The 13,329-nt window shown below is 38.4% G+C and overlaps 1 protein-coding gene across 1 annotated transcript in view; it reads left to right on the plus strand.

The window, feature by feature from the left end:
* ADGRB3 (adhesion G protein-coupled receptor B3) overlaps positions 1-13,329 on the plus strand; it is a 465,041-nt gene that overhangs the window by 142,081 nt on the left and 309,631 nt on the right. The gene's annotated exons all lie outside the window — the stretch shown is intronic.

Below are 13,329 nucleotides of genomic sequence, written 5' to 3' on the forward strand. Positions count from 1 at the left end.
GGGGAGGACAGATGTTTATGTGCTTGTTTAGTTGTTTGTGCTCTTCTTTTTCCCAGTACCTAAAAGGGTGATCAGCAGTTTGTGTTGGTTGGCAATTGATTAACTTGAGTAAAATTCTCCAGCTGGTGCCTGGTTTCCCCTTGACACCCATGTTATTCTTACACCATGCCCAGGAAGCAACAGGGATAGCATCCTCCAGCTCTGGCCAAAGATGTGTTGAGCACTGACTGTCCAGTATGAATGTTCATAGGGTAGTGCTTGATCCTGTGCTTTGGCCCATTTTGATTGATTAGGGTAGCCTCCAATTAATCCTGGCAACTGCAAATCCAAGCATAGTACTAACTAACACGGCTGTATTTTGGTAGTACGTTTATACATAGCACATCTTTGCTGAAAGGGAGTATCTGCTTTCATCCCACTTGTCCCTTGCCTTAGTTGCTTCAGATGCAGTTTTATCCAAGAAGAGATCTAGCAGTGGAAAATGAGAGTCATGGCTCTATCTTAGAGCAAATGCCTCAGGCGTAGCGAGTAGTGTGGCAGATTCAGCTACTTGTGGTATGCAAATTCCCAATTACCAACAAGCAAAGTAAGAGCCGAGGGTTGCGTTTTCCTCAACTACTGGGAACTGTAGAAGATAGTAGCTACTTCACTTCTGCCCCTTGATGACATGACTAAGAGATCCATTTTCACTCACCATTTCAGAATGCCTTGTCCTTTCTCAGGACAAGCAGTAGTTACAGCTCAGTGGAGATTTAGTTTAGGTTTTCTGTTAAACAGGAAATGTTTAAAACCTCCTAAAACCATAGCAATGAAAACATTTTGATCACTGTGATATTTTAGTAACGTTCAAGATCATTGCTTAAGTATTCCCCTCGCCCAGTTCTTCCTTCTCTGCCACTAATGTATTGCTGACTTTTAATTTTAAATGGAGAACTTCTGATGTTGCTTTCTATTCTGCATGCCTTCTTTCTCCTCATCACTGGACTGAAATTTCTCATCAGTTTTCTATGTGCCCTGTCTTCCTGGACTTTCCTTCTTGTACTTATTCTTCTTGCAATACAATCAAGCTAGTGTCTTCCTGACATTATTACAGAAAAAGAAAGTATTCTTCTATGCAGAGAAAGTCTCAATAATAGTGATAATATAGTTTAAATTGTAATACACACACTTTTCAGTTCCAACCCTTTTCCTGCCATTATGCTCATCCTTAAGGGTCTTAAGGCCAGTGCCTTCAGCAGGGTGTGTCTGTACGGAATGAGTAACTGCTTTTATAAAACAATGTATACGCCATAGAAAGATAAACAAAAGTAAAAAAAAAAAAAAAAAACCAAAAAAACCAAAATATAGCCATAGCCTCCTGGTCTGCTAGAAAAATCGCTGTAGGAAAAAACCTGCTGCAGGCAAGTCAGGAAGACTTCAGACAGGGGAAGCCCGAGGCCTTGCAAACTCCCTACAAAGCTTATGATCCCTGACTAGCAATAGCAATGTTGTGTTTCAGGGCTACAAGGTAACAGTAGTATCTAATTCCTGAATCCTAATTCTGTTCTGGCACTTTCTTAAGTGTAGCTTTTTCCTTGTACATGCTAGTGAAAGTAGATTCACTAGAAGTCCCTAATTATCTCTCCTAGAAAAAACATCAGAGGCTGTGACATGCTTTCTTTTCTAATCTCCCCAGCTCCATTTCAACACATCCGTCACACTGATTTTTTGTCATCTGTTGTCTTCCTAGCTCCATTATTGCTTAATTCATCCTCAGCTCTGATCATTCTTTTACACTTAAGAAAATTTCAAATTAACCCCCCCCACAAAATAGAGCTCTTCTATACTAGCCACATGCATGTGAAAATTGGAAATAGGTACCTCTCATTATTGCTTTTAAACAAATTTTTATTCCTGGCAACCATATTAATGAGGCAAATAATTGAATATGAGTTTCAAAGTAATATTTCTCATGAACGTGCTAAAATAAAGTGTTGCAGTTAGTAGATTTGATTTCTAAAATACATGATTAGAACAGGGCACCTGGAAGCCAGCTTGTGTTTTTATGATTGCAGATTTTATCACAGGAATTGTATTAAAATTTATATTGAGCAATTGTACCTATGCAGCTCCGGCTGTGGTCGTACGGGCTTTTAAGCTACATCTTTTTCACAACTCCTACGTAAAATCTCGTAAGAATTTTGGGGACAAGGGACAGTATAAATCAAGAAAACCTTTTGCTCATGCTAAGGACTACATTTAATTCTGAATATCCTTTCAGCATCCTTTGTAAACATCAGCTGTCGTGCTATTAACACTTTGAAAGTTAACGAAGTATTAAATTAATCGTGGGCCAAATTCCGCAGCAAGGACACCGCCCGGAGCCTCGGCACAGAATTGGGTCTTTACCAGGACTGCTGTCACTCAGGCTGAAGTTGTGGCACTGGAGCGCCGAGACGCTTTAAAACTGAAGCGAGGCAAGGAAGAGAAACATCTAGAAATCACTAGAGCATGCTGACTTAGCGCCTATTAAAAAACCCAGCCGTGATTTTTTCAGGCCACAACCCTCTAATTATGAAACAGCAGACGGCGTTCCGCTCTCCAAGGGCCACGGCCGCGAGCGCTCCCGCAGCGGGCGGAAGGAGGGCGGGCTGCCGCTTCCCCCGCCGCCCGGCGCCGCCGCTGCCCTGCTGCCGTGCGCCAGGCGGCGGCCGTGCGCGGTCTCCCGGCTCCCACTAGCGGCGGCCGGGGCCGGGGCGGCGGGGCAGCCCGCGCCCTCCCCGGCGGGGCCGCGGGGCCGGCGGGGCGGCGCGGTGCGGTGCGGTGCGGCGCGGTGCGGTGCGGCCGGCGGTGCCTGGCTCCGGGGTTGCTGGCAGGGCTGGCGACCCCTCTTTCCCACGGAGCCGAGCCCTGTTCGGTGCCCGAAGCCCCTGCCAGCAGGTTGCGGGGTTTTCAGTCAGCCCCCGCGTTACCCGCTAGATGGATGGCATAAAAATGTTTCGGGTTGTGCGCTCACGACTTTTGTGCGATTTATTTGTGTTATTATAGTTATTTATCGTTTGTGTTACTTATTTCTCAGCGTGATTTCTGTGCGTCGTGCAGCATAGTTGCTCTCTCTCTGGTTGGATGGCCTAAGCTTCCCAAGTAAAAGAGGGATCCTTCTTCTATTTCTAATTGAACTGAGTGTTCTTCATCAGTTAATGAATTTATTGTACAAATAATAAAAGAGCTTTTCAATATGCTAGTGTACTAGTGCAAATACTCTTACACACACTGGTTTTCAGAGATTTTTGGTAGCCATGAATATTCTTTTGAATAAAAGTTGTTTACTGAATATTCATGAAGAGCTGGAGGAAAAAGAGGTCATGAATATGAACAAGCCTAATTTGGTGGGGTTTCTTTGCAAAGAAAAAGGCAGGCATTCTATTTTGCTGTCGTCACGCAACTCTATTTTTTCCACTTATAATGACATTCACATTTAATAAGGTTCACTGGAAAGCTGAAACTCAGGTATTTACCTTTTTAGTAAATTTTCAGTGCTTCTCTACTGAAGGCTCAGCATATATAAAACATTACGCTGTCTTTTCAGGGAAGCGTGCACAATATTGTCTATAATTCCTTCAATCTATAACTGAGAATGAGTCAGTTGTTATTTAAACAAAACAAAAAAATTGCACAGAATTCCTTCTTCCTTAAATGTGTTCACTTTTATGATGAAAAAATATGAGGAGAAATTTTGATCAGAACTGTTCCTTTTCCTTAAAAATCAGCTTTCAGCAGGCTACAGCTGGGAAAAAAAAAGTTTAGAATCTCCATTTGGAGTTTTAATTTCCTGACAGTTAAAGAAAATAACTTTTGATTTTAGCCTTACTTTCAAAAAAAATTCTTCTTTTTTCTTTCCTCTAGAAATTATGATACTTTTCATGTTTACAGACATCTATAATTTATGAGACTTTTGGAAAACTTGGAACATAAATATCCAACTGATTTAAAATTCAAATACAATATATAGAGGTACAGTGAGAGAAAGGAATGAGTTAAAAATACTCCATGCGTTAGAGAAGGTTATCCCAGTCAAATTTGGGAATAACATAATTTGGATGTTTTTAGAACTCTCAAATAAAGATATTTTAAATAATAGGGAAGACATTTAAAATGATAAATGGCATCACTATTTACATCACTAAGTCCTACTCACTTTCCATGGCTACTGGATGCCCATGTGTGATTTTTAAAATGTCTGCCAATCTGTTTAATTATTTTTAGCAATTAAGGTTGTAATTTGTGGATGTTGCTTCAGCTTCTTGCCATGTTGACTGATGTCTCAATGTGTACAATCTATGTCATGCCATATGTTCCTTGCTAGTTCCTATTAGGCAGAATGATTTTTTTCTTTCTAATCAGGTTTTTGCTGGTACATGTTTCAGGAGAAAACAGAAAATCAAAATGTACTAGGTCTGTTTCTCCACTGCTCTGCTCCTTGTATCTCTTCTCCTAAATGTGGCAAGTGAATGCGAATTGCCAATGAATAGAGAATTCTTGTTTGCATGTTTTTCTATGCTCACTTTGTCCAGGTAAAAATAGTTGAGAACATAATAAGCCACTGAAAGACTAGTCCTGTGTGGAGCCACTTTGACAGATTACTCGCAAATTACAAGCACAAACCACTAACTTTATTGAGTCCACAGAAAAAATAAGAACATTTTTATGCTTTTTATACCCACTTTATGACTAAACGCATGCACATTTTTCAAGGCAGTATGAAGTCTTTTTGACTGTAAAATAGAAACAATTGAAGCCACAAGATGTATACCTACCTGCCCGTGGAGTTCGCTGTGGATAAATAAATGTGCTGGAGTAGAAGCGTATTAGGAAGAGAGTGGTTTTAGGAAGTTTGTAATTCTATTAGTCCAGGATTATTTTGTCAGTGGAATAAGTTATCCGGTTCCCATTTTTAGCATGTTTATATAAAAACAGAAAAGGGGAATATAAAGCCTGTCTCAGAGGTTGTTTTTTTTTTTTTCTCGTGAAGACTAACTGTATCTTTACATGTTGATACAGTGTCTGCTACAGATGGTTGCTAAATTAAATTTACTTGATGGGCTGCTGTTTTTATTTGTATAATGGTGCTTTTGATCAAAGACGCAAAAAGATAATACACATGATAATTTTGATTGGTAAAATAAAGGAGGCATTTCCAAATGTTTTTCAAGCACTGTTTGAAAAAGAAAAAAAGCCACAAACATATTAGCAGCACTAATTAATAGTGGGGAGCCTTGGATTTTCTGGGGTGGAAAACATTTTTAACATTTTGTTCAGAAGCTTCAAAGCTCAATTTTAAGTGCTTAACTTATGGTGATAGGAACTGAAAGGTGACAGTGACAAAGAGTAAACAACATTTGCACAGCAAAACCAATTTGACAACTAAATTTATAAATATTGCAAATGAGGGGGAAAGCTCATTTCATTTTTATACCAAGATCTTCTCCAGAATTTAGGGGTTTTTTTTCCTAGTCTTCTATGAAGGCAATTTTATACTGTCCTTTCAAATGAATATTATTTCATATGAGCTTTATTTGAAAAGCAAGCTTAGGTATTGAACTGTAACACAGATCCGCATTTGGTAATTGTTAGTGCCAAAAGCTGCTAAGGACAAATACACATTCTCAGTTTCACACCACAAATCTTTTTATCATTAGTCCATATCTCTCAAGTATGTTCTACACCTGTGTACATGCAGACCTCCCACAGATTTTGATTAAAAATCCAGTGCTACAGTACCAAAACTGTCTAAAAGATCTGCAGTGAAGACCAAAGAGGGAAACATTGCTATGTTCTAGCAATTACTTTGGCTCGTTGCAGGCAAGATAACCCTGAAGTAGAGGAGTTACTTCTTGCTAATTCAAGTTACTGTTAATTCAACACCTGTAAGCAGAAAGAAGCTTTACGTATTTTTCAGAAGTAATTTTAAATCCCAACATTAGAGTCATATATTGGTTGCAATTGGAACAATAAGAATTATAACTGAAGAACTATAAATATAAATAAAATAAACATAAATATTCCAAGGGATCACACTTGATTTTGATCCAGAACACACTCAAGACATTATACAGAAGCAGTCTAGAAATCCCCAGCCTAACTAGTCTGGCATATAAGGTCATATTTCCAAACCTGTAACTAAGTCTACACTATTAAAGTCAGCCTGACTCAAGAGTTCGCTTTGAGACAACACTGACATTCACACATAAAAAAGGCTCTTGAAGATTGCTTTGACAACAACTTCATAGCTGATAATACTTAAAAAGACAAAATACTGGGGTTGCCTTTCTACTGCCTCTTGACTAACAGGTATGTTTGATGCCATCTCAGACAACAACCTGCTATTCTTGGTCTGTGGGCTAAGTTTCACCGGGGTCCTTAGGCTAGCGTGAACTATAATGTTTCTATTTCCAATGCTGTTCCACTAAATCAGAATTACTTGGGCAGGTACAAAATGAGCCTAACGTGTACTGTGCTAATGATTAACTGTTAATCAAGTGGCTTGTGGTAGCGCCTAGGGACAACGGAGATTCAAGCCCCATTATGTTAGGCAACGTGAAGTTCTTAAAGAAGGCCATAGAAGGATTTTCCCTTTTAAAATCAGCTGTGCTTTTACCACATCCAGGCTGGGTCCGCTTTTTTCCCTTCTATCCATCCTTACAACTCCAACACCTTTGGCACTTGAACTGCTAAATTCAGTTTGTGTGGCTCCATCTCCTGTGTGTTTCCTGAAGCCCTATAGCAGGGGGGAGAGGTGCTGTTGCAGGATGCATACGACTTCAACCTCCCTGAGAAGTATTAAAACACAAAATTCTGATCCATTTCAGATCAGGTATTTTACTGTATTTTTAAGCAGCCAGGTTCTCCTATGTTACTGAACTTTTTCAAACAATAAAAAGTTGTAACCTGAAGTCTGCTAGATTTACTCATTTGTGGTGCATTTTGGCAGCTGGTATCATTGTCGGCAGGAGGGATGCTTCCACAAAAGATACCATGCTCAATACATTTTTGGCACAGTCAGGTGGCCATCATGAGTCACTAAGGCACCTGCTGTAAATCAGCCTGTTACATTGGCATTCTCAATTGCCTATGAATTCTAGATCTCACTTTCTTATGTTATCGTTTTTTGGCAGATAACTATCAACAGGTGTGATTATCAGTGATAGGGAGCATGTAGTGATGATGGTTAAAGGCTTTCACAAAGTCCTTAAAAGGACTTTTTTCAAAGAGCATGAGATATTTTATGGTTAACAGTTGTTTTTGATTAGAGTCAGACTCTTTCCTCCTGCTGTTACCCTTCCCACTCATCCGGAATCTGAAAAATAAGATGAAAACTGCTGGAAGAATACTGACTCTGATGTTATTTTCATGAAATACTGTGGGAACAGTTCCATAATACAGCAAGTGACAAACAGCCACATTCCAGCTGGCAGGAGGAAAAAAAAGATGGACGAGAAGGGAGGGTGACTGGCTTCAGAAGGAAATATTAAATTAAGAGGGGAGAGGAGAATAAGAAATGAATAAAGTGTGAAACGTCAGAGGGAAGCTGAGAAACATAGTGTATTGAGAATGGAGAGAAAAAGTTACAGGAGAAATGGAGAGATAAGTGAGACAGGCAATGGTGGAGTTTTTTGTGATTATAGTCTAAGAAATTCAACAGAACTTCAGAAGATAAAGCAAAATTAGGTGTCCAGAAGTAGAGGAAAATCAGCAAGTATACTTCACACAAAGTACTTAAAAATTGAGGAGAAGATCTAAAAGAGCAACAAAAACTCGTAGGAAATTGTCTGTAAACAGTGTTGGAATATAATCTATATATAAAATAATAATAAATTTAGAAACTGGTTATATATTTGGGGGAACTGTCATAATTACTAGCATAAATGAGCATAGCAGATGAGAAACTCTTCAGTTCTTCACCACTTTGGAAATGTTTCCCTTCTAAACAGATCATTCACTGGCATCTAAGCAGTCACCTTTCATTGCTTGACACCTATATCCCCGGGGAAGGGTTTGATGAACTTGTAAACAAGCACTATGCTTTGAAGTTGAGATGAGCATGAGGGTAGACAGCAGACATCACATATGTGCACTGACTGTAAGAGTTCATAATAGGACTCCTGTCCAAAAATGTGAGTGACTGTTTGCAAGGATGTGCTACTTGTGCTTTTGCTTTCAACTGCATCAGCTTTGAAAAAAAAACCCAAACAAAACAACCACAAATCTATACTGTGAAGCTGGTCAGAGCTTCATTTAGCTCCATTTCTTTAGGGAGGTGTCAGGTGTACCCGTATACTGTTCCTTCCAAAAAGTGGATCTGTTGACTGACCCTCAGCAGTGCCTGAGGTGTACCTGAACAGAGTATGACCAGTGCTTGTCTAGCTATTCCCAGGGCTGTGTGAAAAAAAGCTATGACAGACACTTCTGACACCCCAATGTGGATCCCTTAGCCAAAAAAGAGAAGTTGTAAGAATGTATTTTCCAAGCCTGGAGTGTAAATACAAATCTGCTTGAAATCTTTCCATCAACAAGTGCCAGGGTCTGAACTCCCCTGAGAATGTATGGATTCATTCTCATGATGTGAATCAGTAGGTAATCATATGGGGAGAGGTAAAAGCTGGTCAACGAGCTTTGGTGGCTTCAGTTCCTGAAGGCCCACATGCGTTATTTGCATGAGCTACAAAATTTTCAGGGTTTTATGAAGCTCATGCCAAGGTTTTTGATTCTGAAACAGTATTGAAGTGTAATGAGAATAGATTCTTTGTAAAGTTTCTGATGTTCTCCACAATCAACATAGATTTCCTCATGAGTTTTGTTCTTGCTTTAGGTTATGGCTGAAATTAGTGAGATAAAAGACAGATGATAATTTTGAAAAGTTAATTGAAGTTTAATGAAGTTCAGAAGTTTCAAGTTAAGCTGGAATTAATGCAGAATTTTCTGGTTGCTTTGTATTTTCTTTTGAATTGCTTGTCATTCAGGAATAGGTGAATACCTGAGCAAAGTATTTGGGTAATGCCTATTGCAGATATATTAAGCAGAGACATCTTTAACTTTAAAAAACTATGTTTGTGTTAGACTTCTCTCTCATTCTCAACTTAGTTGCCAGGGACTGTAAGTCCACACTGTATGATATGACTAGGTTTGTGGGAGGAGTATGAATGAGAGAAAACGTCGCTCCACGCTCTCATTTCATGTTAGTTAATACTTACGAAGTTTCCATCTGTCACCAAATAGGAAAAGGTATCTTCCACAAATGAGAACACCTGCTTTCATGGTTAAAAGACACAACTGAGTAAATCTTTATACAGTTACAGAGAATCTCTTAAAGATACTGTTATTTTGGAAGGTGTCCAAGGCCTTTCTATGAGGCACCAACTCTGGCAGTCTTTTTAATACATCTAATGACGAAATGTGAAATACTGAGGTAAATATATGCATTGCTTTGAGAATGGCAAATAAAAAGGAAACATCTTAAAGAAAAAACCCAGGTTGTAGGGTTTTACAAGTAGCTTTCTTTTGTTTGCATGCTTTCATAAAAACTTTACTCTTGAAAAACTGTCAAGGGAAATAAGGCGATGTTATAGTAGTTGTCAGTAGCTTTTTGCAGTTTGATTTCTCACAATACTATAACTTGAGAGAAATTCAAGCCACAGAGTTTCAGTATTGTTCCCAATGTTACTGCAGTTTGGAGTATTTGGTTGCAGAGTTTCATTTGGTTTATAAAAGTGCTACAGCTTATCTCCACACCTATATCTTTGCAGAACTCCTCTGGAAATTTGAGCACAATTATATACTACTGGAGTAAGCTTCTCTGTCTCAACTGGGGTGAACCCAGTCAGTTCTCTCAGAATTACTTGGGGATGAAATCAGGGAGGCAACTGAAAGATGTCCAAAGCCAATTCCCCAAATGATTCTTTCATCAAATTGCACAAGAAGCAGTTTCAAATAAAATGCTTTAAAGGATTTTTTTTCTCAGTGGAGAACTTGGAAATTTGTTGCTTTCCATTCTGACTTTGATTGAAGTCAGACTTTGAAATCTCCAGAGTAGTACTGTAAGATGAAAAGAAACCTGAAGGAACTGGAAACATTTCCTGGGTCATTGAGCCATTGCCCTGTCTTCTCAGGCCGTACCTCTGATAATCCTATATGAAATAAAATTTCCATCCTTCACACAGCTCTGCCCAGGAGCAGTTCTGGGTTCTGGCTCACTTCTAATAAAATGTGGTCAGGAATTGTAAGAAAGTGATTAACCCTTCAGGTCCTTGCTTGATATCAAAAAGACTATAAACTATGAGGAAAACATAAAAAAGAATTAATAAAAAGGTGAATAGGCTAGTATCATGGTGAGCTATCACCTTTATGCTGTTAGTTTGGATGAGACATTGGTGTTCTGCTGCTTCTGCTGCTGAGAGTATTCTGAATGGTAACGGTTTTGGTCCCCGAGGGACAGAGTAGAGCAGCTGAGACAACATTTAATCCAGCAGATGAAGGTACAGTAAATGCCACAGGCAGTGTTCAATTTTGTGTGTTAGCAGCAAGGGATAGACATTTAAAAAGTGGAGAAATGGCAACCTTGTGTGATGGGATGTGATGGGAAAACGTTGCATTTGTCCTGAATTGGCCCCTTATGCAATTAACTATGCTTTCTTTTGCTGCTTCTTTGTGATGGAAATGGCTAATGAGCAGAAAATAAATAAATTGACAGTATAAGCATGTTTTCCACAAGACATAATTAGAACGGTACTGTATGACACTTGAAAAAGGTATATGAAATACATCTATGGGAATCAGGTAGAAGCTCATGTTTAGTCCTAAGGGCCTAAAAGGCATTCCTTCTAAGCCAGCAGGAGGGTTGCAGAATAAGGCTACAAGAATGCTTATCAGTCTTTCACAGTACATTATCGAAACAATCAGTGTTTTACAGAAAAGAGCTTATGCAATAAGGTCTCCAACTGCAACGTAGTAGAGAACACTTATATTTTAGTTTCGCTTTGTCTTCTTTAGTCCTCTGTTAACTTTAGGAACTTGAAACACCTGAAATCTCACAGTGGTTATCACGAGAAGGAAACAAATCAGAACTATTTCAATTTTACATTCCCCGAAGAAGAGATTAAGCCTTCTTATTCTTTCCATGAAATACATACACATACAGCACACATACTGAAATCTGTGTTCTGTGATCTATGCTAGCTGCTGTGTTGTGTGCAGAAATGTCCGAACAGTTCTTCCTGAACACCCTCAGTATCAGAATCGGTAGAGTAGAATTCATAAAGCATTCATAAAGTAGAATTCATAAAGGCAAAGTTTCTTTAATTACATCTAGACCCACACTAGTATATCTATATGCAGCTGCACTATATTGTGCAAGCTTACTGAGCTGGATTGCTGTTAGATTGAGGATCTATGCTGTGCACACCATTACAGACTGTAGAAATGTCTTGTGCTGCACAGCATTATTAATTGATTGTTACTAAGAATCTTGAAAGAAATTCTGGCCAAATGAAAACAGTCAAAAATAATGTCATTAGCAAAAATAATGAGTGTCATATATAGCCAAAACTTTTTTTCTTATCTGGATCAATTGCCAAAAACTCCCATGTTCTAGGAAACAGCATGCAGCATTAATTTCTCTGAATAATATATTTTTAAATCTGATTGTTTTCCCAAGTTGCCAGAGTAATGAGTCCTTTTCTTTTTATACTGCTCAATTCTGTCCAAACTATTAGAACCTGGGAGCAGATTCCAGTTCCTCTGTCCAGATTTGTCCTCTGTCAACAACCCAGCCCCGGAGTGGAGGGAAGCAGACACACAGGCCAGAAAGAAATACAGAGACTTTCCAGACAGGAACTGTCAGGACTGGAGTACACCTTGCGTATCCTGCCATACCTACTTTACCATCAGTCATGTCAACAGCATTGTGGGCCAGCCCCATCAACTACCTGAAAGGACAATATCTAAATCTGCTGTTTTCTTTTGGTGGGGAGTATTAGCCTGGATAATGCCCTAGGAGAGCAAACTAGAACTGAAATAAAAATGAAAGAACATATTCCTTGGCAAATGAAGGACACCAGGATGTTCATATACAGAATGGCAGTCCTGTAGAGGCTGTCGTCACTGCAGTGATTTAATACAGGTATTCCTTAGATATGCTAAAATATTAACATTTTATGCTAACGAACAAGGTTTTTCATGACTTTTCATGAAACTATTTGTTTTCCTTTGATTGGCTGCATGACACTTCTTTTTTATGGCATTGCTTGTTTTTTTGATTTTAAAGTATTTCCTGAAAATAACTTGCTAAAATCAAGGCCAAAACAAGGAAATAAAAAAGCATAGCCAATGAAATCTCATATCAGCCTTTCTTCATACAAACTGAAATTGAAATTTCATTTTAGCCCACAAGTAAATAAATCTGGATACTCTTCTTCCTAAATTCAATTTTTACACATCAGAAAACTAGCAATTGAAGTGGCAAAATTACACATATTTGACAGACCCTTCAATACCAGTGCAACTTGGTAATCATTGGTCACAATTTAAAAAAAAAAATAAAATAAAATTATTTTGTTTCCCTGTGATTTCATTTTGCCTTGCTCATAGTCAAATGTCCCACTGTGAAATAAAAGGACACTGACAAGTCAGGGACGGGGAAGCTACTACTATGAGTGTCAGACATACTGGTCTAAAATGTAGTGCCTGCACTAAGTGTATCAAGGCTTTGTAGGGGAAGGTATTAAATCAACTTACAAAATCGGGGGGAAAAAAGTTTTCAGTGCAAAGGCCCAGAACTCTATTTATTTTTTCTAACTTCATTAGTTGAGATATAATCATAATATGATTATAATCTCATAATATGAGATATTCTTCAAAATATGAGATATTGCCTCTATCTGCAGAACTTACTTTGCTTTTATTCTCAAACCATGAGGGCTACAGGGGTACATGAACTCTACACTTTCAAGATTCTCATCCATTTCTTCGAATCATACAGTCTAGTTTTCTTCCTTTCATACAAAGTCTAGTGAGTATATACCTAACATCTAAATAGTTAAAATCTGCAAAATATTACATCTGTTGATTATAGCATTCTATTATTTGATTTTAAGATAGTTTAAAGCATTCCAAAGATGGCACATGTAAATCACTTTAAGAGTAAGTTAAGTTTAGTTATGTTTCCTATGACATAGAATACCTTTCCTATGACATAAACCACCTTTTATCAGGGTAATGAAAAGATCCACTTAATTTTAGTGACTGTTTTAAAGCCTCTCTCTTAAGAACTACTTTATATGGAAAACTTACCTAGCT

Source organism: Mycteria americana, chromosome 3 (genome assembly GCF_035582795.1).
Source record: "Mycteria americana isolate JAX WOST 10 ecotype Jacksonville Zoo and Gardens chromosome 3, USCA_MyAme_1.0, whole genome shotgun sequence".
NCBI lineage: Eukaryota > Metazoa > Chordata > Aves > Ciconiiformes > Ciconiidae > Mycteria > Mycteria americana.